General features: G+C 48.3%; 35 non-coding genes across 35 annotated transcripts; all 35 read right to left on the bottom strand.

The window, feature by feature from the left end:
- Positions 1–353: 353 nt before the first annotated feature.
- On the bottom strand, positions 354–472 carry LOC143871988 (5S ribosomal RNA). The gene has a single exon (XR_013246748.1). It is a non-coding gene; the product is annotated as a 5S ribosomal RNA (ribosomal RNA).
- A 597-nt stretch (positions 473–1,069) lies between these two features.
- Positions 1,070–1,188, bottom strand: LOC143871987 (5S ribosomal RNA). The gene has a single exon (XR_013246747.1). It is a non-coding gene; the product is annotated as a 5S ribosomal RNA (ribosomal RNA).
- A 597-nt stretch (positions 1,189–1,785) lies between these two features.
- On the bottom strand, positions 1,786–1,904 carry LOC143871986 (5S ribosomal RNA). The gene has a single exon (XR_013246746.1). It is a non-coding gene; the product is annotated as a 5S ribosomal RNA (ribosomal RNA).
- A 596-nt stretch (positions 1,905–2,500) lies between these two features.
- On the bottom strand, positions 2,501–2,619 carry LOC143871985 (5S ribosomal RNA). Its single transcript, XR_013246745.1, has one exon. It is a non-coding gene; the product is annotated as a 5S ribosomal RNA (ribosomal RNA).
- A 709-nt stretch (positions 2,620–3,328) lies between these two features.
- LOC143871984 (5S ribosomal RNA) lies at positions 3,329–3,447 on the bottom strand. The gene has a single exon (XR_013246744.1). It is a non-coding gene; the product is annotated as a 5S ribosomal RNA (ribosomal RNA).
- Positions 3,448–4,044: 597 nt separating this feature from the next.
- LOC143871982 (5S ribosomal RNA) lies at positions 4,045–4,163 on the bottom strand. The gene has a single exon (XR_013246742.1). It is a non-coding gene; the product is annotated as a 5S ribosomal RNA (ribosomal RNA).
- A 597-nt stretch (positions 4,164–4,760) lies between these two features.
- LOC143871981 (5S ribosomal RNA) lies at positions 4,761–4,879 on the bottom strand. The gene has a single exon (XR_013246740.1). It is a non-coding gene; the product is annotated as a 5S ribosomal RNA (ribosomal RNA).
- Positions 4,880–5,476: 597 nt separating this feature from the next.
- On the bottom strand, positions 5,477–5,595 carry LOC143871980 (5S ribosomal RNA). Its single transcript, XR_013246739.1, has one exon. It is a non-coding gene; the product is annotated as a 5S ribosomal RNA (ribosomal RNA).
- Positions 5,596–6,192: 597 nt separating this feature from the next.
- Positions 6,193–6,311, bottom strand: LOC143871979 (5S ribosomal RNA). The gene has a single exon (XR_013246738.1). It is a non-coding gene; the product is annotated as a 5S ribosomal RNA (ribosomal RNA).
- Positions 6,312–6,908: 597 nt separating this feature from the next.
- LOC143871978 (5S ribosomal RNA) lies at positions 6,909–7,027 on the bottom strand. The gene has a single exon (XR_013246737.1). It is a non-coding gene; the product is annotated as a 5S ribosomal RNA (ribosomal RNA).
- Positions 7,028–7,624: 597 nt separating this feature from the next.
- LOC143871976 (5S ribosomal RNA) lies at positions 7,625–7,743 on the bottom strand. Its single transcript, XR_013246734.1, has one exon. It is a non-coding gene; the product is annotated as a 5S ribosomal RNA (ribosomal RNA).
- A 597-nt stretch (positions 7,744–8,340) lies between these two features.
- LOC143871975 (5S ribosomal RNA) lies at positions 8,341–8,459 on the bottom strand. The gene has a single exon (XR_013246733.1). It is a non-coding gene; the product is annotated as a 5S ribosomal RNA (ribosomal RNA).
- A 709-nt stretch (positions 8,460–9,168) lies between these two features.
- LOC143871974 (5S ribosomal RNA) lies at positions 9,169–9,287 on the bottom strand. Its single transcript, XR_013246732.1, has one exon. It is a non-coding gene; the product is annotated as a 5S ribosomal RNA (ribosomal RNA).
- Positions 9,288–9,884: 597 nt separating this feature from the next.
- Positions 9,885–10,003, bottom strand: LOC143871973 (5S ribosomal RNA). The gene has a single exon (XR_013246731.1). It is a non-coding gene; the product is annotated as a 5S ribosomal RNA (ribosomal RNA).
- A 597-nt stretch (positions 10,004–10,600) lies between these two features.
- LOC143871972 (5S ribosomal RNA) lies at positions 10,601–10,719 on the bottom strand. The gene has a single exon (XR_013246730.1). It is a non-coding gene; the product is annotated as a 5S ribosomal RNA (ribosomal RNA).
- Positions 10,720–11,316: 597 nt separating this feature from the next.
- Positions 11,317–11,435, bottom strand: LOC143873081 (5S ribosomal RNA). Its single transcript, XR_013247804.1, has one exon. It is a non-coding gene; the product is annotated as a 5S ribosomal RNA (ribosomal RNA).
- Positions 11,436–12,032: 597 nt separating this feature from the next.
- LOC143871970 (5S ribosomal RNA) lies at positions 12,033–12,151 on the bottom strand. Its single transcript, XR_013246729.1, has one exon. It is a non-coding gene; the product is annotated as a 5S ribosomal RNA (ribosomal RNA).
- Positions 12,152–12,748: 597 nt separating this feature from the next.
- On the bottom strand, positions 12,749–12,867 carry LOC143871969 (5S ribosomal RNA). The gene has a single exon (XR_013246728.1). It is a non-coding gene; the product is annotated as a 5S ribosomal RNA (ribosomal RNA).
- Positions 12,868–13,464: 597 nt separating this feature from the next.
- LOC143871968 (5S ribosomal RNA) lies at positions 13,465–13,583 on the bottom strand. The gene has a single exon (XR_013246727.1). It is a non-coding gene; the product is annotated as a 5S ribosomal RNA (ribosomal RNA).
- A 597-nt stretch (positions 13,584–14,180) lies between these two features.
- Positions 14,181–14,299, bottom strand: LOC143871967 (5S ribosomal RNA). Its single transcript, XR_013246726.1, has one exon. It is a non-coding gene; the product is annotated as a 5S ribosomal RNA (ribosomal RNA).
- A 597-nt stretch (positions 14,300–14,896) lies between these two features.
- On the bottom strand, positions 14,897–15,015 carry LOC143871966 (5S ribosomal RNA). Its single transcript, XR_013246725.1, has one exon. It is a non-coding gene; the product is annotated as a 5S ribosomal RNA (ribosomal RNA).
- A 597-nt stretch (positions 15,016–15,612) lies between these two features.
- Positions 15,613–15,731, bottom strand: LOC143871964 (5S ribosomal RNA). The gene has a single exon (XR_013246723.1). It is a non-coding gene; the product is annotated as a 5S ribosomal RNA (ribosomal RNA).
- A 597-nt stretch (positions 15,732–16,328) lies between these two features.
- LOC143871963 (5S ribosomal RNA) lies at positions 16,329–16,447 on the bottom strand. Its single transcript, XR_013246722.1, has one exon. It is a non-coding gene; the product is annotated as a 5S ribosomal RNA (ribosomal RNA).
- A 598-nt stretch (positions 16,448–17,045) lies between these two features.
- On the bottom strand, positions 17,046–17,164 carry LOC143873329 (5S ribosomal RNA). The gene has a single exon (XR_013248043.1). It is a non-coding gene; the product is annotated as a 5S ribosomal RNA (ribosomal RNA).
- A 597-nt stretch (positions 17,165–17,761) lies between these two features.
- On the bottom strand, positions 17,762–17,880 carry LOC143871962 (5S ribosomal RNA). The gene has a single exon (XR_013246721.1). It is a non-coding gene; the product is annotated as a 5S ribosomal RNA (ribosomal RNA).
- A 598-nt stretch (positions 17,881–18,478) lies between these two features.
- Positions 18,479–18,597, bottom strand: LOC143871961 (5S ribosomal RNA). The gene has a single exon (XR_013246720.1). It is a non-coding gene; the product is annotated as a 5S ribosomal RNA (ribosomal RNA).
- A 597-nt stretch (positions 18,598–19,194) lies between these two features.
- On the bottom strand, positions 19,195–19,313 carry LOC143871960 (5S ribosomal RNA). Its single transcript, XR_013246719.1, has one exon. It is a non-coding gene; the product is annotated as a 5S ribosomal RNA (ribosomal RNA).
- A 597-nt stretch (positions 19,314–19,910) lies between these two features.
- LOC143871959 (5S ribosomal RNA) lies at positions 19,911–20,029 on the bottom strand. Its single transcript, XR_013246718.1, has one exon. It is a non-coding gene; the product is annotated as a 5S ribosomal RNA (ribosomal RNA).
- A 709-nt stretch (positions 20,030–20,738) lies between these two features.
- On the bottom strand, positions 20,739–20,857 carry LOC143871958 (5S ribosomal RNA). Its single transcript, XR_013246717.1, has one exon. It is a non-coding gene; the product is annotated as a 5S ribosomal RNA (ribosomal RNA).
- A 597-nt stretch (positions 20,858–21,454) lies between these two features.
- Positions 21,455–21,573, bottom strand: LOC143871957 (5S ribosomal RNA). The gene has a single exon (XR_013246716.1). It is a non-coding gene; the product is annotated as a 5S ribosomal RNA (ribosomal RNA).
- Positions 21,574–22,170: 597 nt separating this feature from the next.
- LOC143871956 (5S ribosomal RNA) lies at positions 22,171–22,289 on the bottom strand. The gene has a single exon (XR_013246715.1). It is a non-coding gene; the product is annotated as a 5S ribosomal RNA (ribosomal RNA).
- Positions 22,290–22,887: 598 nt separating this feature from the next.
- Positions 22,888–23,006, bottom strand: LOC143873138 (5S ribosomal RNA). Its single transcript, XR_013247861.1, has one exon. It is a non-coding gene; the product is annotated as a 5S ribosomal RNA (ribosomal RNA).
- A 597-nt stretch (positions 23,007–23,603) lies between these two features.
- On the bottom strand, positions 23,604–23,722 carry LOC143871954 (5S ribosomal RNA). The gene has a single exon (XR_013246714.1). It is a non-coding gene; the product is annotated as a 5S ribosomal RNA (ribosomal RNA).
- A 597-nt stretch (positions 23,723–24,319) lies between these two features.
- LOC143871952 (5S ribosomal RNA) lies at positions 24,320–24,438 on the bottom strand. The gene has a single exon (XR_013246712.1). It is a non-coding gene; the product is annotated as a 5S ribosomal RNA (ribosomal RNA).
- Positions 24,439–25,148: 710 nt separating this feature from the next.
- On the bottom strand, positions 25,149–25,267 carry LOC143873125 (5S ribosomal RNA). The gene has a single exon (XR_013247846.1). It is a non-coding gene; the product is annotated as a 5S ribosomal RNA (ribosomal RNA).
- Positions 25,268–25,610: the final 343 nt, after the last annotated feature.

Below are 25,610 nucleotides of genomic sequence, written 5' to 3'. Positions count from 1 at the left end.
TGTGCACCAAGGGTAGCTCACGGCCAGTAAACACCTTCCGACCGGATTCATGACTCGCATCCACTAGTACACTCATCCGCTATAGCCTGTACGTCACTGAGTCTGAACAAACCCCAGCTATAATTTGACCGCAAATGAAATGTCAGAACGAATTCCGTTTATCGAATCAAACGACACTATCACCCCGCCATAATAAAGACCGGACGTCTTTGAATTCACCATCCGGAAGAAAATAAAAAGATCCGAACCGAAACGTAGGAGGCGACGCACTAAACGTGCGTTTCAGTTCGCATCGATGTTCCAGAACCGAAAGATTGTTCGAAAAAAGTGGTAGATAGCCGAAAAAAGTGACAGGGGTGCAACACGAGGACTTCCCAGGAGGTCACCCATCCTAGTACTACTCTCGCCCAAGCACGCTTAACTTCGGAGTTCTGATGGGATCCAGTGCATTTGTGCTGGTATGATCGCACCCAGCATGCCTCTCCATTGTCAAAGTAATAAAGAGTTTCCACTCGCATTGTCGTACGAAGTCCGTTTAAATGAAAGTGCGAAAAAATCATGCTAGATGACACCCGATGGACGATCCGAGCATGTCGGGAAGCCGGATGACCGCCAGGGCTGTCATCGCGCGATTAATCTTCCCGAGTACCCCCGAATCAATATAAGAATCGCCACGATCTGACGGGCGGATCAAAAGTTATCGTCGGAACGATATTTGTGCACCAAGGGTAGCTCACGGCCAGTAAACACCTTCCGACCGGATTCATGACTCGCATCCACTAGTACACTCATCCGCTATAGCCTGTACGTCACTGAATCTGAACAAACCCCCGCTATAATTTGACCGCAAATGAAATGTCAGAACGAATTCCGTTTATCGAATCAAACGACACTATCACCCCGCCATAATAAAGACCGGACGTCTTTGAATTCACCATCCGGAAGAAAATAAAAAGATCCGAACCGAAACCTAGGAGGCGACGCACTAAACGTGCGTTTCAGTTCGCATCGATGTTCCAGAACCGAAAGATTGTTCGAAAAAAGTGGTAGATAGCCGAAAAAAGTGACAGGGGTGCAACACGAGGACTTCCCAGGAGGTCACCCATCCTAGTACTACTCTCGCCCAAGCACGCTTAACTTCGGAGTTCTGATGGGATCCAGTGCATTTGTGCTGGTATGATCGCACCCAGCATGCCTCTCCATTGTCAAAGTAATAAAGAGTTTCCACTCGCATTGTCGTACGAAGTCCGTTTAAATGAAAGTGCGAAAAAATCCTGCTAGATGACACCCGATGGACGATCCGAGCATGTCGGGAAGCCGGATGACCGCCAGGGCTGTCATCGCGCGATTAATCTTCCCGAGTACCCCCGAATCAATATAAGAATCGCCACGATCTGACGGGCGGATCAAAAGTTATCGTCGGAACGATATTTGTGCACCAAGGGTAGCTCACGGCCAGTAAACACCTTCCGACCGGATTCATGACTTTCATCCACTAGTACACTCATCCGCTATAGCGTGTACGTCACTGAATCTAAACAAACCCCCGCTATAATTTGACCGCAAATGAAATGTCAGAACGAATTCCGTTTATCGAATCAAACGACACTATCACCCCGCTATAATAAAGACCGGACGTATTTGAATTCACTATCCGGCAGAAAATAAAAAGATCCCAACCGAAACGTAGGAGGCGTCGCACTAAACGTGCGTTTCAGTTCGCATCGATGTTCCAGAACCGAAAGATTGTTCGAAAAAAGTGGTAGATAGCCGAAAAAAGTGACAGGGGTGCAACACGAGGACTTCCCAGGAGGTCACCCATCCTAGTACTACTCTCGCCCAAGCACGCTTAACTTCGGAGTTCTGATGGGATCCAGTGCATTTGTGCTGGTATGATCGCACCCAGCATGCCTCTCCATTGTCAAAGTAATAAAGAGTTTCCACTCGCATTGTCGTACGAAGTCCGTTTAAATGAAAGTGCGAAAAAATCCTGCTAGATGACACCGGATGGACGATCCGAGCATGTAGGGAAGCCGGATGACCGCCAGAGCTGTCGTCGCGCGATGAATCTTCCCGAGTACCCCCGAATCAATATAAGAATCGCCACGATCTGACGGGCGGATCAAAAGTTATCGTCGGAACGATATTTGTGCACCAAGGGTAGCTCACGGCCAGTAAACACCTTCCGACCGGATTCATGACTCGCATCCACTAGTACACTCATCCGCTATAGCCTGTACGTCACTGAATCTGAACAAACCCCCGCTATAATTTGACCGCAAATGAAATGTCAGAACGAATTCCGTTTATCGAATTAAACGACACTATCAGCCCGCCATAATAAAGACCGGACGTATTTGAACTCACTATCCGGCAGAAAATAAAAAGATCCCAACCGAAACGTAGGAGGCGTCGCACTAAACGTGCGTTTCAGTTCGCATCGATGTTCCAGAACCGAAAGATTGTTCGAAAAAGTGGTAGATAGCCGAAAAAAGTGACAGGGGTGCAACACGAGGACTTCCCAGGAGGTCACCCATCCTAGTACTACTCTCGCCCAAGCACGCTTAACTTCGGAGTTCTGATGGGATCCAGTGCATTTGTGCTGGTATGATCGCACCCAGCATGAGGACTTCCCAGGAGGTCACCCATCCTAGTACTACTCTCGCCCAAGCACGCTTAACTTCGGAGTTCTGATGGGATCCAGTGCATTTGTGCTGGTATGATCGCACCCAGCATGCCTCTCCATTGTCAAAGTAATAAAGAGTTTCCACTCGCATTGTCGTACGAAGTCCGTTTAAATGAAAGTGCGAAAAAATCCTGCTAGATGACACCGGATGGACGATCCGAGCATGTCGGGAAGCGGGATGACCGCCAGGGCCGTCAACGCGCGATTAATCTTCCCGAGTACCCCCGAATCAATATAAGAATCGCCACGATCTGACGGGCGGGTCAAAAGTTATCGTCGGAACGATATTTGTGCACCAAGGGTACCTCACGGCCAGTAAACACCTTCCGACCGGATTCATGACTCGCATCCACTAGTACACTCATCCGCTATAGCCTGTACGTCACTGAGTCTGAACAAACCCCAGCTATAATTTGACCGCAAATGAAATGTCAGAACGAATTCCGTTTATCGAATCAAACGACACTATCACCCCGCCATAATAAAGACCGGACGTCTTTGAATTCACCATCCGGAAGAAAATAAAAAGATCCGAACCGAAACGTAGGAGGCGACGCACTAAACGTGCGTTTCAGTTCGCATCGATGTTCCAGAACCGAAAGATTGTTCGAAAAAAGTGGTAGATAGCCGAAAAAAGTGACAGGGGTGCAACACGAGGACTTCCCAGGAGGTCACCCATCCTAGTACTACTCTCGCCCAAGCACGCTTAACTTCGGAGTTCTGATGGGATCCAGTGCATTTGTGCTGGTATGATCGCACCCAGCATGCCTCTCCATTGTCAAAGTAATAAAGAGTTTCCACTCGCATTGTCGTACGAAGTCCGTTTAAATGAAAGTGCGAAAAAATCATGCTAGATGACACCCGATGGACGATCCGAGCATGTCGGGAAGCCGGATGACCGCCAGGGCTGTCATCGCGCGATTAATCTTCCCGAGTACCCCCGAATCAATATAAGAATCGCCACGATCTGACGGGCGGATCAAAAGTTATCGTCGGAACGATATTTGTGCACCAAGGGTAGCTCACGGCCAGTAAACACCTTCCGACCGGATTCATGACTCGCATCCACTAGTACACTCATCCGCTATAGCCTGTACGTCACTGAATCTGAACAAACCCCCGCTATAATTTGACCGCAAATGAAATGTCAGAACGAATTCCGTTTATCGAATCAAACGACACTATCACCCCGCCATAATAAAGACCGGACGTCTTTGAATTCACCATCCGGAAGAAAATAAAAAGATCCGAACCGAAACCTAGGAGGCGACGCACTAAACGTGCGTTTCAGTTCGCATCGATGTTCCAGAACCGAAAGATTGTTCGAAAAAAGTGGTAGATAGCCGAAAAAAGTGACAGGGGTGCAACACGAGGACTTCCCAGGAGGTCACCCATCCTAGTACTACTCTCGCCCAAGCACGCTTAACTTCGGAGTTCTGATGGGATCCAGTGCATTTGTGCTGGTATGATCGCACCCAGCATGCCTCTCCATTGTCAAAGTAATAAAGAGTTTCCACTCGCATTGTCGTACGAAGTCCGTTTAAATGAAAGTGCGAAAAAATCCTGCTAGATGACACCCGATGGACGATCCGAGCATGTCGGGAAGCCGGATGACCGCCAGGGCTGTCATCGCGCGATTAATCTTCCCGAGTACCCCCGAATCAATATAAGAATCGCCACGATCTGACGGGCGGATCAAAAGTTATCGTCGGAACGATATTTGTGCACCAAGGGTAGCTCACGGCCAGTAAACACCTTCCGACCGGATTCATGACTTTCATCCACTAGTACACTCATCCGCTATAGCGTGTACGTCACTGAATCTAAACAAACCCCCGCTATAATTTGACCGCAAATGAAATGTCAGAACGAATTCCGTTTATCGAATCAAACGACACTATCACCCCGCTATAATAAAGACCGGACGTATTTGAATTCACTATCCGGCAGAAAATAAAAAGATCCCAACCGAAACGTAGGAGGCGTCGCACTAAACGTGCGTTTCAGTTCGCATCGATGTTCCAGAACCGAAAGATTGTTCGAAAAAAGTGGTAGATAGCCGAAAAAAGTGACAGGGGTGCAACACGAGGACTTCCCAGGAGGTCACCCATCCTAGTACTACTCTCGCCCAAGCACGCTTAACTTCGGAGTTCTGATGGGATCCAGTGCATTTGTGCTGGTATGATCGCACCCAGCATGCCTCTCCATTGTCAAAGTAATAAAGAGTTTCCACTCGCATTGTCGTACGAAGTCCGTTTAAATGAAAGTGCGAAAAAATCCTGCTAGATGACACCGGATGGACGATCCGAGCATGTAGGGAAGCCGGATGACCGCCAGAGCTGTCATCGCGCGATGAATCTTCCCGATTACCCCCGAATCAATATAAGAATCGCCACGATCTGACGGGCGGATCAAAAGTTATCGTCGGAACGATATTTGTGCACCAAGGGTAGCTCACGGCCAGTAAACACCTTCCGACCGGATTCATGACTCGCATCCACTAGTACACTCATCCGCTATAGCCTGTACGTCACTGAATCTGAACAAACCCCCGCTATAATTTGACCGCAAATGAAATGTCAGAACGAATTCCGTTTATCGAATCAAACGACACTATCACCCCGCCATAATAAAGACCGGACGTCTTTGAATTAACCATCCGGAAGAAAATAAAAAGATCCGTACCGAAACGTAGGAGGCGACGCACTAAACGTGCGTTTCAGTTCGCATCGATGTTCCAGAACCGAAAGATTGTTCGAAAAAAGTGGTAGATAGCCGAAAAAAGTGACAGGGGTGCAACACGAGGACTTCCCAGGAGGTCACCCATCCTAGTACTACTCTCGCCCAAGCACGCTTAACTTCGGAGTTCTGATGGGATCCAGTGCATTTGTGCTGGTATGATCGCACCCAGCATGCCTCTCCATTGTCAAAGTAATAAAGAGTTTCCACTCGCATTGTCGTACGAAGTCCGTTTAAATGAAAGTGCGAAAAAATCCTGCTAGATGCCATCGGATGGACGATCCGAGCATGTCGGGAAGCCGGATGACCGCCAGGGCTGTCATCGCGCGATGAATCTTCCCGCTTACCCCCGAATCAATATAAGAATCGCCACGATCTGACGGGCGGATCAAAAGTTATCGTCGGAACGATATTTGTGCACCAAGGGTAGCTCACGGCCAGTAAACACCTTCCGACCGGATTCATGACTCGCATCCACTAGTACACTCATCCGCTATAGCCTGTACGTCACTGAGTCTGAACAAACCCCAGCTATAATTTGACCGCAAATGAAATGTCAGAACGAATTCCGTTTATCGAATCAAACGACACTATCACCCCGCCATAATAAAGACCGGACGTCTTTGAATTCACCATCCGGAAGAAAATAAAAAGATCCGAACCGAAACGTAGGAGGCGACGCACTAAACGTGCGTTTCAGTTCGCATCGATGTTCCAGAACCGAAAGATTGTTCGAAAAAAGTGGTAGATAGCCGAAAAAAGTGACAGGGGTGCAACACGAGGACTTCCCAGGAGGTCACCCATCCTAGTACTACTCTCGCCCAAGCACGCTTAACTTCGGAGTTCTGATGGGATCCAGTGCATTTGTGCTGGTATGATCGCACCCAGCATGCCTCTCCATTGTCAAAGTAATAAAGAGTTTCCACTCGCATTGTCGTACGAAGTCCGTTTAAATGAAAGTGCGAAAAAATCATGCTAGATGACACCCGATGGACGATCCGAGCATGTCGGGAAGCCGGATGACCGCCAGGGCTGTCATCGCGCGATTAATCTTCCCGAGTACCCCCGAATCAATATAAGAATCGCCACGATCTGACGGGCGGATCAAAAGTTATCGTCGGAACGATATTTGTGCACCAAGGGTAGCTCACGGCCAGTAAACACCTTCCGACCGGATTCATGACTCGCATCCACTAGTACACTCATCCGCTATAGCCTGTACGTCACTGAATCTGAACAAACCCCCGCTATAATTTGACCGCAAATGAAATGTCAGAACGAATTCCGTTTATCGAATCAAACGACACTATCACCCCGCCATAATAAAGACCGGACGTCTTTGAATTCACCATCCGGAAGAAAATAAAAAGATCCGAACCGAAACCTAGGAGGCGACGCACTAAACGTGCGTTTCAGTTCGCATCGATGTTCCAGAACCGAAAGATTGTTCGAAAAAAGTGGTAGATAGCCGAAAAAAGTGACAGGGGTGCAACACGAGGACTTCCCAGGAGGTCACCCATCCTAGTACTACTCTCGCCCAAGCACGCTTAACTTCGGAGTTCTGATGGGATCCAGTGCATTTGTGCTGGTATGATCGCACCCAGCATGCCTCTCCATTGTCAAAGTAATAAAGAGTTTCCACTCGCATTGTCGTACGAAGTCCGTTTAAATGAAAGTGCGAAAAAATCCTGCTAGATGACACCCGATGGACGATCCGAGCATGTCGGGAAGCCGGATGACCGCCAGGGCTGTCATCGCGCGATTAATCTTCCCGAGTACCCCCGAATCAATATAAGAATCGCCACGATCTGACGGGCGGATCAAAAGTTATCGTCGGAACGATATTTGTGCACCAAGGGTAGCTCACGGCCAGTAAACACCTTCCGACCGGATTCATGACTTTCATCCACTAGTACACTCATCCGCTATAGCGTGTACGTCACTGAATCTAAACAAACCCCCGCTATAATTTGACCGCAAATGAAATGTCAGAACGAATTCCGTTTATCGAATCAAACGACACTATCACCCCGCTATAATAAAGACCGGACGTATTTGAATTCACTATCCGGCAGAAAATAAAAAGATCCCAACCGAAACGTAGGAGGCGTCGCACTAAACGTGCGTTTCAGTTCGCATCGATGTTCCAGAACCGAAAGATTGTTCGAAAAAAGTGGTAGATAGCCGAAAAAAGTGACAGGGGTGCAACACGAGGACTTCCCAGGAGGTCACCCATCCTAGTACTACTCTCGCCCAAGCACGCTTAACTTCGGAGTTCTGATGGGATCCAGTGCATTTGTGCTGGTATGATCGCACCCAGCATGCCTCTCCATTGTCAAAGTAATAAAGAGTTTCCACTCGCATTGTCGTACGAAGTCCGTTTAAATGAAAGTGCGAAAAAATCCTGCTAGATGACACCGGATGGACGATCCGAGCATGTAGGGAAGCCGGATGACCGCCAGAGCTGTCATCGCGCGATGAATCTTCCCGAGTACCCCCGAATCAATATAAGAATCGCCACGATCTGACGGGCGGATCAAAAGTTATCGTCGGAACGATATTTGTGCACCAAGGGTAGCTCACGGCCAGTAAACACCTTCCGACCGGATTCATGACTCGCATCCACTAGTACACTCATCCGCTATAGCCTGTACGTCACTGAATCTGAACAAACCCCCGCTATAATTTGACCGCAAATGAAATGTCAGAACGAATTCCGTTTATCGAATTAAACGACACTATCAGCCCGCCATAATAAAGACCGGACGTATTTGAACTCACTATCCGGCAGAAAATAAAAAGATCCCAACCGAAACGTAGGAGGCGTCGCACTAAACGTGCGTTTCAGTTCGCATCGATGTTCCAGAACCGAAAGATTGTTCGAAAAAAGTGGTAGATAGCCGAAAAAAGTGACAGGGGTGCAACACGAGGACTTCCCAGGAGGTCACCCATCCTAGTACTACTCTCGCCCAAGCACGCTTAACTTCGGAGTTCTGATGGGATCCAGTGCATTTGTGCTGGTATGATCGCACCCAGCATGAGGACTTCCCAGGAGGTCACCCATCCTAGTACTACTCTCGCCCAAGCACGCTTAACTTCGGAGTTCTGATGGGATCCAGTGCATTTGTGCTGGTATGATCGCACCCAGCATGCCTCTCCATTGTCAAAGTAATAAAGAGTTTCCACTCGCATTGTCGTACGAAGTCCGTTTAAATGAAAGTGCGAAAAAATCCTGCTAGATGACACCGGATGGACGATCCGAGCATGTCGGGAAGCGGGATGACCGCCAGGGCCGTCAACGCGCGATTAATCTTCCCGAGTACCCCCGAATCAATATAAGAATCGCCACGATCTGACGGGCGGATCAAAAGTTATCGTCGGAACGATATTTGTGCACCAAGGGTACCTCACGGCCAGTAAACACCTTCCGACCGGATTCATGACTCGCATCCACTAGTACACTCATCCGCTATAGCCTGTACGTCACTGAGTCTGAACAAACCCCAGCTATAATTTGACCGCAAATGAAATGTCAGAACGAATTCCGTTTATCGAATCAAACGACACTATCACCCCGCCATAATAAAGACCGGACGTCTTTGAATTCACCATCCGGAAGAAAATAAAAAGATCCGAACCGAAACGTAGGAGGCGACGCACTAAACGTGCGTTTCAGTTCGCATCGATGTTCCAGAACCGAAAGATTGTTCGAAAAAAGTGGTAGATAGCCGAAAAAAGTGACAGGGGTGCAACACGAGGACTTCCCAGGAGGTCACCCATCCTAGTACTACTCTCGCCCAAGCACGCTTAACTTCGGAGTTCTGATGGGATCCAGTGCATTTGTGCTGGTATGATCGCACCCAGCATGCCTCTCCATTGTCAAAGTAATAAAGAGTTTCCACTCGCATTGTCGTACGAAGTCCGTTTAAATGAAAGTGCGAAAAAATCATGCTAGATGACACCCGATGGACGATCCGAGCATGTCGGGAAGCCGGATGACCGCCAGGGCTGTCATCGCGCGATTAATCTTCCCGAGTACCCCCGAATCAATATAAGAATCGCCACGATCTGACGGGCGGATCAAAAGTTATCGTCGGAACGATATTTGTGCACCAAGGGTAGCTCACGGCCAGTAAACACCTTCCGACCGGATTCATGACTCGCATCCACTAGTACACTCATCCGCTATAGCCTGTACGTCACTGAATCTGAACAAACCCCCGCTATAATTTGACCGCAAATGAAATGTCAGAACGAATTCCGTTTATCGAATCAAACGACACTATCACCCCGCCATAATAAAGACCGGACGTCTTTGAATTCACCATCCGGAAGAAAATAAAAAGATCCGAACCGAAACCTAGGAGGCGACGCACTAAACGTGCGTTTCAGTTCGCATCGATGTTCCAGAACCGAAAGATTGTTCGAAAAAAGTGGTAGATAGCCGAAAAAAGTGACAGGGGTGCAACACGAGGACTTCCCAGGAGGTCACCCATCCTAGTACTACTCTCGCCCAAGCACGCTTAACTTCGGAGTTCTGATGGGATCCAGTGCATTTGTGCTGGTATGATCGCACCCAGCATGCCTCTCCATTGTCAAAGTAATAAAGAGTTTCCACTCGCATTGTCGTACGAAGTCCGTTTAAATGAAAGTGCGAAAAAATCCTGCTAGATGACACCCGATGGACGATCCGAGCATGTCGGGAAGCCGGATGACCGCCAAGGCTGTCATCGCGCGATTAATCTTCCCGAGTACCCCCGAATCAATATAAGAATCGCCACGATCTGACGGGCGGATCAAAAGTTATCGTCGGAACGATATTTGTGCACCAAGGGTAGCTCACGGCCAGTAAACACCTTCCGACCGGATTCATGACTTTCATCCACTAGTACACTCATCCGCTATAGCGTGTACGTCACTGAATCTAAACAAACCCCCGCTATAATTTGACCGCAAATGAAATGTCAGAACGAATTCCGTTTATCGAATCAAACGACACTATCACCCCGCTATAATAAAGACCGGACGTATTTGAATTCACTATCCGGCAGAAAATAAAAAGATCCCAACCGAAACGTAGGAGGCGTCGCACTAAACGTGCGTTTCAGTTCGCATCGATGTTCCAGAACCGAAAGATTGTTCGAAAAAAGTGGTAGATAGCCGAAAAAAGTGACAGGGGTGCAACACGAGGACTTCCCAGGAGGTCACCCATCCTAGTACTACTCTCGCCCAAGCACGCTTAACTTCGGAGTTCTGATGGGATCCAGTGCATTTGTGCTGGTATGATCGCACCCAGCATGCCTCTCCATTGTCAAAGTAATAAAGAGTTTCCACTCGCATTGTCGTACGAAGTCCGTTTAAATGAAAGTGCGAAAAAATCCTGCTAGATGACACCGGATGGACGATCCGAGCATGTAGGGAAGCCGGATGACCGCCAGAGCTGTCATCGCGCGATGAATCTTCCCGATTACCCCCGAATCAATATAAGAATCGCCACGATCTGACGGGCGGATCAAAAGTTATCGTCGGAACGATATTTGTGCACCAAGGGTAGCTCACGGCCAGTAAACACCTTCCGACCGGATTCATGACTCGCATCCACTAGTACACTCATCCGCTATAGCCTGTACGTCACTGAATCTGAACAAACCCCCGCTATAATTTGACCGCAAATGAAATGTCAGAACGAATTCCGTTTATCGAATCAAACGACACTATCACCCCGCCATAATAAAGACCGGACGTCTTTGAATTAACCATCCGGAAGAAAATAAAAAGATCCGTACCGAAACGTAGGAGGCGACGCACTAAACGTGCGTTTCAGTTCGCATCGATGTTCCAGAACCGAAAGATTGTTCGAAAAAAGTGGTAGATAGCCGAAAAAAGTGACAGGGGTGCAACACGAGGACTTCCCAGGAGGTCACCCATCCTAGTACTACTCTCGCCCAAGCACGCTTAACTTCGGAGTTCTGATGGGATCCAGTGCATTTGTGCAGGTATGATCGCACCCAGCATGCCTCTCTATTGTCAAAGTAATAAAGAGTTTCCACTCGCATTGTCGTACGAAGTCCGTTTAAATGAAAGTGCGAAAAAATCCTGCTAGATGCCATCGGATGGACGATCCGAGCATGTCGGGAAGCCGGATGACCGCCAGGGCCGTCAACGCGCGATGAATCTTCCCGCTTACCCCCGAATCAATATAAGAATCGCCACGATCTGACGGGCGGATCAAAAGTTATCGTCGGAACGATATTTGTGCACCAAGGGTAGCTCACGGCCAGTAAACACCTTCCGACCGGATTCATGACTCGCATCCACTAGTACACTCATCCGCTATAGCCTGTACGTCACTGAATCTCAACAAACCCCCGCTATAATTTGACCGCAAATGAAATGTCAGAACGAATTCCGTTTATCGAATCAAACGACACTATCACCCCGCCATAATAAAGACCGGACGTCTTTGAATTCACCATCCGGAAGAAAATAAAAAGATCCGAACCGAAACGTAGGAGGCGACGCACTAAACGTGCGTTTCAGTTCGCATCGATGTTCCAGAACCGAAAGATTGTTCGAAAAAAGTGGTAGATAGCCGAAAAAAGTGACAGGGGTGCAACACGAGGACTTCCCAGGAGGTCACCCATCCTAGTACTACTCTCGCCCAAGCACGCTTAACTTCGGAGTTCTGATGGGATCCAGTGCATTTGTGCTGGTATGATCGCACCCAGCATGCCTCTCCATTGTCAAAGTAATAAAGAGTTTCCACTCGCATTGTCGTACGAAGTCCGTTTAAATGAAAGTGCGAAAAAATCCTGCTAGATGACACCCGATGGACGATCCGAGCATGTCGGGAAGCCGGATGACCGCCAGGGCTGTCATCGCGCGATTAATCTTCCCGAGTACCCCCGAATCAATATAAGAATCGCCACGATCTGACGGGCGGATCAAAAGTTATCGTCGGAACGATATTTGTGCACCAAGGGTAGCTCACGGCCAGTAAACACCTTCCGACCGGATTCATGACTTTCATCCACTAGTACACTCATCCGCTATAGCGTGTACGTCACTGAATCTAAACAAACCCCCGCTATAATTTGACCGCAAATGAAATGTCAGAACGAATTCCGTTTATCGAATCAAACGACACTATCACCCCGCTATAATAAAGACCGGACGTATTTGAATTCACTATCCGGCAGAAAATAAAAAGATCCCAACCGAAACGTAGGAGGCGTCGCACTAAACGTGCGTTTCAGTTCGCATCGATGTTCCAGAACCGAAAGATTGTTCGAAAAAAGTGGTAGATAGCCGAAAAAAGTGACAGGGGTGCAACACGAGGACTTCCCAGGAGGTCACCCATCCTAGTACTACTCTCGCCCAAGCACGCTTAACTTCGGAGTTCTGATGGGATCCAGTGCATTTGTGCTGGTATGATCGCACCCAGCATGCCTCTCCATTGTCAAAGTAATAAAGAGTTTCCACTCGCATTGTCGTACGAAGTCCGTTTAAATGAAAGTGCGAAAAAATCCTGCTAGATGACACCCGATGGACGATCCGAGCATGTCGGGAAGCCGGATGACCGCCAGGGCTGTCATCGCGCGATTAATCTTCCCGAGTACCCCCGAATCAATATAAGAATCGCCACGATCTGACGGGCGGATCAAAAGTTATCGTCGGAACGATATTTGTGCACCAAGGGTAGCTCACGGCCAGTAAACACCTTCCGACCGGATTCATGACTTTCATCCACTAGTACACTCATCCGCTATAGCGTGTACGTCACTGAATCTAAACAAACCCCCGCTATAATTTGACCGCAAATGAAATGTCAGAACGAATTCCGTTTATCGAATCAAACGACACTATCACCCCGCTATAATAAAGACCGGACGTATTTGAATTCACTATCCGGCAGAAAATAAAAAGATCCCAACCGAAACGTAGGAGGCGTCGCACTAAACGTGCGTTTCAGTTCGCATCGATGTTCCAGAACCGAAAGATTGTTCGAAAAAAGTGGTAGATAGCCGAAAAAAGTGACAGGGGTGCAACACGAGGACTTCCCAGGAGGTCACCCATCCTAGTACTACTCTCGCCCAAGCACGCTTAACTTCGGAGTTCTGATGGGATCCAGTGCATTTGTGCTGGTATGATCGCACCCAGCATGCCTCTCCATTGTCAAAGTAATAAAGAGTTTCCACTCGCATTGTCGTACGAAGTCCGTTTAAATGAAAGTGCGAAAAAATCCTGCTAGATGACACCGGATGGACGATCCGAGCATGTAGGGAAGCCGGATGACCGCCAGAGCTGTCATCGCGCGATGAATCTTCCCGATTACCCCCGAATCAATATAAGAATCGCCACGATCTGACGGGCGGATCAAAAGTTATCGTCGGAACGATATTTGTGCACCAAGGGTAGCTCACGGCCAGTAAACACCTTCCGACCGGATTCATGACTCGCATCCACTAGTACACTCATCCGCTATAGCCTGTACGTCACTGAATCTGAACAAACCCCCGCTATAATTTGACCGCAAATGAAATGTCAGAACGAATTCCGTTTATCGAATCAAACGACACTATCACCCCGCCATAATAAAGACCGGACGTCTTTGAATTAACCATCCGGAAGAAAATAAAAAGATCCGTACCGAAACGTAGGAGGCGACGCACTAAACGTGCGTTTCAGTTCGCATCGATGTTCCAGAACCGAAAGATTGTTCGAAAAAAGTGGTAGATAGCCGAAAAAAGTGACAGGGGTGCAACACGAGGACTTCCCAGGAGGTCACCCATCCTAGTACTACTCTCGCCCAAGCACGCTTAACTTCGGAGTTCTGATGGGATCCAGTGCATTTGTGCTGGTATGATCGCACCCAGCATGCCTCTCTATTGTCAAAGTAATAAAGAGTTTCCACTCGCATTGTCGTACGAAGTCCGTTTAAATGAAAGTGCGAAAAAATCCTGCTAGATGCCATCGGATGGACGATCCGAGCATGTCGGGAAGCCGGATGACCGCCAGGGCCGTCAACGCGCGATGAATCTTCCCGCTTACCCCCGAATCAATATAAGAATCGCCACGATCTGACGGGCGGATCAAAAGTTATCGTCGGAACGATATTTGTGCACCAAGGGTAGCTCACGGCCAGTAAACACCTTCCGACCGGATTCATGACTCGCATCCACTAGTACACTCATCCGCTATAGCCTGTACGTCACTGAATCTAAACAAACCCCCGCTATAATTTGACCGCAAATGAAATGTCAGAACGAATTCCGTTTATCGAATCAAACGACACTATCACCCCGCCATAATAAAGACCGGACGTCTTTGAATTCACCATCCGGAAGAAAATAAAAAGATCCGAACCGAAACGTAGGAGGCGACGCACTAAACGTGCGTTTCAGTTCGCATCGATGTTCCAGAACCGAAAGATTGTTCGAAAAAAGTGGTAGATAGCCGAAAAAAGTGACAGGGGTGCAACACGAGGACTTCCCAGGAGGTCACCCATCCTAGTACTACTCTCGCCCAAGCACGCTTAACTTCGGAGTTCTGATGGGATCCAGTGCATTTGTGCTGGTATGATCGCACCCAGCATGCCTCTCCATTGTCAAAGTAATAAAGAGTTTCCACTCGCATTGTCGTACGAAGTCCGTTTAAATGAAAGTGCGAAAAAATCCTGCTAGATGACACCCGATGGACGATCCGAGCATGTCGGGAAGCCGGATGACCGCCAGGGCTGTCATCGCGCGATTAATCTTCCCGAGTACCCCCGAATCAATATAAGAATCGCCACGATCTGACGGGCGGATCAAAAGTTATCGTCGGAACGATATTTGTGCACCAAGGGTAGCTCACGGCCAGTAAACACCTTCCGACCGGATTCATGACTTTCATCCACTAGTACACTCATCCGCTATAGCGTGTACGTCACTGAATCTAAACAAACCCCCGCTATAATTTGACCGCAAATGAAATGTCAGAACGAATTCCGTTTATCGAATCAAACGACACTATCACCCCGCTATAATAAAGACCGGACGTATTTGAATTCACTATCCGGCAGAAAATAAAAAGATCCCAACCGAAACGTAGGAGGCGTCGCACTAAACGTGCGTTTCAGTTCGCATCGATGTTCCAGAACCGAAAGATTGTTCGAAAAAAGTGGTAGATAGCCGAAAAAAGTGACAGGGGTGCAACACGAGGACTTCCCAGGAGGTCACCCATCCTAGTACTACTCTCGCCCAAGCACGCTTAACTTCGGAGTTCTGATGGGATCCAGTGCATTTGTGCTGGTATGATCGCACCCAGCATGCCTCTCCATTGTCAAAGTAATAAAGAGTTTCCACTCGCATTGTCGTACGAAGTCCGTTTAAATGAAAGTGCGAAAAAATCCTGCTAGATGACACCCGATGGACGATCCGAGCATGTCGGGAAGCCGGATGACCGCCAGGGCTGTCATCGCGCGATTAATCTTCCCGAGTACCCCCGAATCAATATAAGAATCGCCACGATCTGACGGGCGGATCAAAAGTTATCGTCGGAACGATATTTGTGCACCAAGGGTAGCTCACGGCCAGTAAACACCTTCCGACCGGATTCATGACTTTCATCCACTAGTACACTCATCCGCTATAGCGTGTACGTCACTGAATCTAAACAAACCCCCGCTATAATTTGACCGCAAATGAAATGTCAGAACGAATTCCGTTTATCGAATCAAACGACACTATCACCCCGCCATAATAAAGACCGGACGTATTTGAATTCACTATCCGGCAGAAAATAAAAAGATCCCAACCGAAACGTAGGAGGCGTCGCACTAAACGTGCGTTTCAGTTCGCATCGATGTTCCAGAACCGAAAGATTGTTCGAAAAAAGTGGTAGATAGCCGAAAAAAGTGACAGGGGTGCAACACGAGGACTTCCCAGGAGGTCACCCATCCTAGTACTACTCTCGCCCAAGCACGCTTAACTTCGGAGTTCTGATGGGATCCAGTGCATTTGTGCTGGTATGATCGCACCCAGCATGCCTCTCCATTGTCAAAGTAATAAAGAGTTTCCACTCGCATTGTCGTACGAAGTCCGTTTAAATGAAAGTGCGAAAAAATCCTGCTAGATGACACCGGATGGACGATCCGAGCATGTAGGGAAGCCGGATGACCGCCAGGGCTGTCATCGCGCGATGAATCTTCCCGATTACCCCCGAATCAATATAAGAATCGCCACGATCTGACGGGCGGATCAAAAGTTATCGTCGGAACGATATTTGTGCACCAAGGGTAGCTCACGGCCAGTAAACACCTTCCGACCGGATTCATGACTCGCATCCACTAGTACACTCATCCGCTATAGCCTGTACGTCACTGAATCTGAACAAACCCCCGCTATAATTTGACCGCAAATGAAATGTCAGAACGAATTCCGTTTATCGAATCAAACGACACTATCACCCCGCCATAATAAAGACCGGACGTCTTTGAATTCACCATCCGGAAGAAAATAAAAAGATCCGAACCGAAACGTAGGAGGCGACGCACTAAACGTGCGTTTCAGTTCGCATCGATGTTCCAGAACCGAAAGATTGTTCGAAAAAAAGTGGTAGATAGCCGAAAAAAGTGACAGGGGTGCAACACGAGGACTTCCCAGGAGGTCACCCATCCTAGTACTACTCTCGCCCAAGCACGCTTAACTTCGGAGTTCTGATGGGATCCAGTGCATTTGTGCTGGTATGATCGCACCAAGCATGCCTCTCCATTGTCAAAGTAATAAAGAGTTTCCACTCGCATTGTCGTACGAAGTCCGTTTAAATGAAAGTGCGAAAAAATCCTGCTAGATGACACCGGATGGACGATCCGAGCATGTCGGAAAGCCGGATGACCGCCGTGGCTGTCATCGCGCGATTAATCTTCCCGAGTACCCCCGAATCAATATAAGAATCGCCACGATCTGACGGGCGGATCAAAAGTTATCGTCGAAACGATATTTGTGCACCAAGGGTAGCTCACGGCCAGTAAACACCTTCCGACCGGATTCATGACTTTCATCCACTAGTACACTCATCCGCTATAGCCTGTACGTCACTGAATCTGAACAAACCCCCGCTATAATTTGACCGCAAATGAAATGTCAGAACGAATTCCGTTTATCGAATCAAACGACACTATCACCCCGCCATAATAAAGACCGGACGTCTTTGAATTCACCATCCGGAAGAAAATAAAAAGATCCGAACCGAAACGTAGGAGGCGACGCACTAAACGTGCGTCTCAGTTCGCATCGATGTTCCAGAACCGAAAGATTGTTCGAAAAAAGTGGTAGATAGCCGAAAAAAGTGACAGGGGTGCAACACGAGGACTTCCCAGGAGGTCACCCATCCTAGTACTACTCTCGCCCAAGCACGCTTAACTTCGGAGTTCTGATGGGATCCAGTGCATTTGTGCTGGTATGATCGCACCCAGCATGCCTCTCCATTGTCAAAGTAATAAAGAGTTTCCACTCGCATTGTCGTACGAAGTCCGTTTAAATGAAAGTGCGAAAAAATCCTGCTAGATGACACCGGATGGACGATCCGAGCATGTCGGAAAGCCGGATGACCGCCAAAGCTGTCATCGCGCGATTAATCTTCCCGAGTACCCCCGAATCAATATAAGAATCGCCACGATCTGACGGGCGGATCAAAAGTTATCGTCGGAACGATATTTGTGCACCAAGGGTAGCTCACGGCCAGTAAACACCTTCCGACCGGATTCATGACTCGCATCCACTAGTACACTCATCCGCTATAGCCTGTACGTCACTGAATCTGAACAAACCCCCGCTATAATTTGACCGCAAATGAAATGTCAGAACGAATTCCGTTTATCGAATCAAACGACACTATCACCCCGCCATAATAAAGACCGGACGTCTTTGAATTCACCATCCGGAAGAAAATAAAAAGATCCGAACCGAAACGTAGGAGGCGACGCACTAAACGTGCGTTTCAGTTCGCATCGATGTTCCAGAACCGAAAGATTGTTCGAAAAAAAGTGGTAGATAGCCGAAAAAAGTGACAGGGGTGCAACACGAGGACTTCCCAGGAGGTCACCCATCCTAGTACTACTCTCGCCCAAGCACGCTTAACTTCGGAGTTCTGATGGGATCCAGTGCATTTGTGCTGGTATGATCGCACCCAGCATGCCTCTCCATTGTCAAAGTAATAAAGAGTTTCCACTCGCATTGTCGTACGAAGTCCGTTTAAATGAAAGTGCGAAAAAATCCTGCTAGATGACACCGGATGGACGATCCGAGCATGTCGGAAAGCCGGATGACCGCCGTGGCTGTCATCGCGCGATTAATCTTCCCGAGTACCCCCGAATCAATATAAGAATCGCCACGATCTGACGGGCGGATCAAAAGTTATCGTCGAAACGATATTTGTGCACCAAGGGTAGCTCACGGCCAGTAAACACCTTCCGACCGGATTCATGACTGTCATCCACTAGTACACTCATCCGCTATAGCCTGTACGTCACTGAATCTGAACAAACCCCCGCTATAATTTGACCGCAAATGAAATGTCAGAACGAATTCCGTTTATCGAATCAAACGACACTATCACCCCGCCATAATAAAGACCGGACGTCTTTGAATTCACCATCCGGAAGAAAATAAAAAGATCCGAACCGAAACGTAGGAGGCGATGCACTAAACGTGCGTCTCAGTTCGCATCGATGTTCCAGAACCGAAAGATTGTTCGAAAAAAGTGGTAGATAGCCGAAAAAAGTGACAGGGGTGCAACACGAGGACTTCCCAGGAGGTCACCCATCCTAGTACTACTCTCGCCCAAGCACGCTTAACTTCGGAGTTCTGATGGGATCCAGTGCATTTGTGCTGGTATGATCGCACCCAGCATGCCTCTCCATTGTCAAAGTAATAAAGAGTTTCCACTCGCATTGTCGTACGAAGTCCGTTTAAATGAAAGTGCGAAAAAATCCTGCTAGATGACACCGGATGGACGATCCGAGCATGTCGGAAAGCCGGATGACCGCCAAGGCTGTCATCGCGCGATTAATCTTCCCGAGTACCCCCGAATCAATATAAGAATCGCCACGATCTTACGGGCGGATCAAAAGTTATCGTCGGAACGATATTTGTGCACCAAGGGTAGCTCACGGCCAGTAAACACCTTCCGACCGGATTCATGACTCGCATCCACTAGTACACTCATCCGCTATAGCCTGTACGTCACTGAATCTGAACAAACCCCCGCTATAATTTGAGCGCAAATGAAATGTCAGAACGAATTCCGTTTATCGAATTAAACGACACTATCAGCCCGCCATAATAAAGACCGGACGTATTTGAACTCACTATCCGGCAGAAAATAAAAAGATCCCAACCGAAACGTAGGAGGCGTCGCACTAAACGTGCGTTTCAGTTCGCATCGATGTTCCAGAACCGAAAGATTGTTCGAAAAAAGTGGTAGATAGCCGAAAAAAGTGACAGGGGTGCAACACGAGGACTTCCCAGGAGGTCACCCATCCTAGTACTACTCTCGCCCAAGCACGCTTAACTTCGGAGTTCTGATGGGATCCAGTGCATTTGTGCTGGTATGATCGCACCCAGCATGAGGACTTCCCAGGAGGTCACCCATCCTAGTACTACTCTCGCCCAAGCACGCTTAACTTCGGAGTTCTGATGGGATCCAGTGCATTTGTGCTGGTATGATCGCACCCAGCATGCCTCTCCATTGTCAAAGTAATAAAGAGTTTCCACTCGCATTGTCGTACGAAGTCCGTTTAAATGAAAGTGCGAAAAAATCCTGCTAGATGACACCGGATGGACGATCCGAGCATGTCGGGAAGCGGGATGACCGCCAGGGCCGTCAACGCGCGATTAATCTTCCCGAGTACCCCCGAATCAATATAAGAATCGCCACGATCTGACGGGCGGATCAAAAGTTATCGTCGGAACGATATTTGTGCACCAAGGGTACCTCACGGCCAGTAAACACCTTCCGACCGGATTCATGACTCGCATCCACTAGTACACTCATCCGCTATAGCCTGTACGTCACTGAGTCTGAACAAACCCCAGCTATAATTTGACCGCAAATGAAATGTCAGAACGAATTCCGTTTATCGAATCAAACGACACTATCACCCCGCCATAATAAAGACCGGACGTCTTTGAATTCACCATCCGGAAGAAAATAAAAAGATCCGAACCGAAACGTAGGAGGCGACGCACTAAACGTGCGTTTCAGTTCGCATCGATGTTCCAGAACCGAAAGATTGTTCGAAAAAAGTGGTAGATAGCCGAAAAAAGTGACAGGGGTGCAACACGAGGACTTCCCAGGAGGTCACCCATCCTAGTACTACTCTCGCCCAAGCACGCTTAACTTCGGAGTTCTGATGGGATCCAGTGCATTTGTGCTGGTATGATCGCACCCAGCATGCCTCTCCATTGTCAAAGTAATAAAGAGTTTCCACTCGCATTGTCGTACGAAGTCCGTTTAAATGAAAGTGCGAAAAAATCCTGCTAGATGACACCCGATGGACGATCCGAGCATGTCGGGAAGCCGGATGACCGCCAGGGCTGTCATCGCGCGATTAATCTTCCCGAGTACCCCCGAATCAATATAAGAATCGCCACGATCTGACGGGCGGATCAAAAGTTATCGTCGGAACGATATTTGTGCACCAAGGGTAGCTCACGGCCAGTAAACACCTTCCGACCGGATTCATGACTCGCATCCACTAGTACACTCATCCGCTATAGCCTGTACGTCACTGAATCTGAACAAACCCCCGCTATAATTTGACCGCAAATGAAATGTCAGAACGAATTCCGTTTATCGAATCAAACGACACTATCACCCCGCCATAATAAAGACCGGACGTCTTTGAATTCACCATCCGGAAGAAAATAAAAAGATCCGAACCGAAACCTAGGAGGCGACGCACTAAACGTGCGTTTCAGTTCGCATCGATGTTCCAGAACCGAAAGATTGTTCGAAAAAAGTGGTAGATAGCCGAAAAAAGTGACAGGGGTGCAACACGAGGACTTCCCAGGAGGTCACCCATCCTAGTACTACTCTCGCCCAAGCACGCTTAACTTCGGAGTTCTGATGGGATCCAGTGCATTTGTGCTGGTATGATCGCACCCAGCATGCCTCTCCATTGTCAAAGTAATAAAGAGTTTCCACTCGCATTGTCGTACGAAGTCCGTTTAAATGAAAGTGCGAAAAAATCCTGCTAGATGACACCCGATGGACGATCCGAGCATGTCGGGAAGCCGGATGACCGCCAGGGCTGTCATCGCGCGATTAATCTTCCCGAGTACCCCCGAATCAATATAAGAATCGCCACGATCTGACGGGCGGATCAAAAGTTATCGTCGGAACGATATTTGTGCACCAAGGGTAGCTCACGGCCAGTAAACACCTTCCGACCGGATTCATGACTTTCATCCACTAGTACACTCATCCGCTATAGCGTGTACGTCACTGAATCTAAACAAACCCCCGCTATAATTTGACCGCAAATGAAATGTCAGAACGAATTCCGTTTATCGAATCAAACGACACTATCACCCCGCTATAATAAAGACCGGACGTATTTGAATTCACTATCCGGCAGAAAATAAAAAGATCCCAACCGAAACGTAGGAGGCGTCGCACTAAACGTGCGTCTCAGTTCGCATCGATGTTCCAGAACCGAAAGATTGTTCGAAAAAAGTGGTAGATAGCCGAAAAAAGTGACAGGGGTGCAACACGAGGACTTCCCAGGAGGTCACCCATCCTAGTACTACTCTCGCCCAAGCACGCTTAACTTCGGAGTTCTGATGGGATCCAGTGCATTTGTGCTGGTATGATCGCACCCAGCATGCCTCTCCATTGTCAAAGTAATAAAGAGTTTCCACTCGCATTGTCGTACGAAGTCCGTTTAAATGAAAGTGCGAAAAAATCCTGCTAGATGACACCGGATGGACGATCCGAGCATGTCGGAAAGCCGGATGACCGCCAAGGCTGTCATCGCGCGATTAATCTTCCCGAGTACCCCCGAATCAATATAAGAATCGCCACGATCTGACGGGCGGATCAAAAGTTATCGTCGGAACGATATTTGTGCACCAAGGGTAGCTCACGGCCAGTAAACACCTTCCGACCGGATTCATGACTCGCATCCACTAGTACACTCATCCGCTATAGCCTGTACGTCACTGAATCTGAACAAACCCCCGCTATAATTTGACCGCAAATGAAATGTCAGAACGAATTCCGTTTATCGAATCAAACGACACTATCACCCCGCCATAATAAAGACCGGACGTCTTTGAATTCACCATCCGGAAGAAAATAAAAAGATCCGAACCGAAACGTAGGAGGCGACGCACTAAACGTGCGTTTCAGTTCGCATCGATGTTCCAGAACCGAAAGATTGTTCGAAAAAAAGTGGTAGATAGCCGAAAAAAGTGACAGGGGTGCAACACGAGGACTTCCCAGGAGGTCACCCATTCTAGTACTACTCTCGCCCAAGCACGCTTAACTTCGGAGTTCTGATGGGATCCAGTGCATTTGTGCTGGTATGATCGCACCCAGCATGCCTCTCCATTGTCAAAGTAATAAAGAGTTTCCACTCGCATTGTCGTACGAAGTCCGTTTAAATGAAAGTGCGAAAAAATCCTGCTAGATGACACCGGATGGACGATCCGAGCATGTCGGAAAGCCGGATGACCGCCGTGGCTGTCATCGCGCGATTAATCTTCCCGAGTACCCCCGAATCAATATAAGAATCGCCACGATCTGACGGGCGGATCAAAAGTTATCGTCGAAACGATATTTGTGCACCAAGGGTAGCTCACGGCCAGTAAACACCTTCCGACCGGATTCATGACTGTCATCCACTAGTACACTCATCCGCTATAGCCTGTACGTCACTGAATCTGAACAAACCCCCGCTATAATTTGACCGCAAATGAAATGTCAGAACGAATTCCGTTTATCGAATCAAACGACACTATCACCCCGCCATAATAAAGACCGGACGTCTTTGAATTCACCATCCGGAAGAAAATAAAAAGATCCGAACCGAAACGTAGGAGGCGACGCACTAAACGTGCGTCTCAGTTCGCATCGATGTTCCAGAACCGAAAGATTGTTCGAAAAAAGTGGTAGATAGCCGAAAAAAGTGACAGGGGTGCAACACGAGGACTTCCCAGGAGGTCACCCATCCTAGTACTACTCTCGCCCAAGCACGCTTAACTTCGGAGTTCTGATGGGATCCAGTGCATTTGTGCTGGTATGATCGCACCCAGCATGCCTCTCCATTGTCAAAGTAATAAAGAGTTTCCACTCGCATTGTCGTACGAAGTCCGTTTAAATGAAAGTGCGAAAAAATCCTGCTAGATGACACCGGATGGACGATCCGAGCATGTCGGAAAGCCGGATGACCGCCAAGGCTGTCATCGCGCGATTAATCTTCCCGAGTACCCCCGAATCAATATAAGAATCGCCACGATCTGACGGGCGGATCAAAAGTTATCGTCGGAACGATATTTGTGCACCAAGGGTAGCTCACGGCCAGTAAACACCTTCCGACCGGATTCATGACTCGCATCCACTAGTACACTCATCCGCTATAGCCTGTACGTCACTGAATCTGAACAAACCCCCGCTATAATTTGACCGCAAATGAAATGTCAGAACGAATTCCGTTTATCGAATTAAACGACACTATCAGCCCGCCATAATAAAGACCGGACGTATTTGAACTCACTATCCGGCAGAAAATAAAAAGATCCCAACCGAAACGTAGGAGGCGTCGCACTAAACGTGCGTTTCAGTTCGCATCGATGTTCCAGAACCGAAAGATTGTTCGAAAAAAGTGGTAGATAGCCGAAAAAAGTGACAGGGGTGCAACACGAGGACTTCCCAGGAGGTCACCCATCCTAGTACTACTCTCGCCCAAGCACGCTTAACTTCGGAGTTCTGATGGGATCCAGTGCATTTGTGCTGGTATGATCGCACCCAGCATGAGGACTTCCCAGGAGGTCACCCATCCTAGTACTACTCTCGCCCAAGCACGCTTAACTTCGGAGTTCTGATGGGATCCAGTGCATTTGTGCTGGTATGATCGCACCCAGCATGCCTCTCCATTGTCAAAGTAATAAAGAGTTTCCACTCGCATTGTCGTACGAAGTCCGTTTAAATGAAAGTGCGAAAAAATCCTGCTAGATGACACCGGATGGACGATCCGAGCATGTCGGGAAGCGGGATGACCGCCAGGGCCGTCAACGCGCGATTAATCTTCCCGAGTACCCCCGAATCAATATAAGAATCGCCACGATCTGACGGGCGGATCAAAAGTTATCGTCGGAACGATATTTGTGCACCAAGGGTACCTCACGGCCAGTAAACACCTTCCGACCGGATTCATGACTCGCATCCACTAGTACACTCATCCGCTATAGCCTGTACGTCACTGAATCTGAACAAACCCCCTCTATAATTTGACCGCAAATGAAATGTCAGAACGAATTCCGTTTATCGAATCAAACGACACTATCACCCCGCCATAATAAAGACCGGACGTCTTTGAATTCACCATCCGGAAGAAAATAAAAAGATCCGAACCGAAACGTAGGAGGCGACGCACTAAACGTGCGTTTCAGTTCGCATCGATGTTCCAGAACCGAAAGATTGTTCGAAAAAAAGTGGTAGATAGCCGAAAAAAGTGACAGGGGTGCAACACGAGGACTTCCCAGGAGGTCACCCATCCTAGTACTACTCTCGCCCAAGCACGCTTAACTTCGGAGTTCTGATGGGATCCAGTGCATTTGTGCTGGTATGATCACACCCAGCATGCCTCTCCATTGTCAAAGTAATAAAGAGTTTCCACTCGCATTGTCGTACGAAGTCCGTTTAAATGAAAGTGCGAAAAAATCCTGCTAGATGACACCCGATGGACGATCCGAGCATGTCGGGAAGCCGGATGACCGCCAGGGCTGTCATCGCGCGATTAATCTTCCCGAGTACCCCCGAATCAATATAAGAATCGCCACGATCTGACGGGCGGATCAAAAGTTATCGTCGGAACGATATTTGTGCACCAAGGGTAGCTCACGGCCAGTAAACACCTTCCGACCGGATTCATGACTTTCATCCACTAGTACACTCATCCGCTATAGCGTGTACGTCACTG

Source organism: Tasmannia lanceolata, unplaced genomic scaffold (assembly GCF_043159265.1).
Source record: "Tasmannia lanceolata isolate RefF3 unplaced genomic scaffold, GAP_Taslan_0.1 ptg000003l, whole genome shotgun sequence".
NCBI classification, from domain to species: domain Eukaryota; kingdom Viridiplantae; phylum Streptophyta; class Magnoliopsida; order Canellales; family Winteraceae; genus Tasmannia; species Tasmannia lanceolata.
The sequence above is the reverse complement of the archived record's forward strand: the minus strand, read 5'-3'. Positions and strand labels throughout refer to the sequence as shown.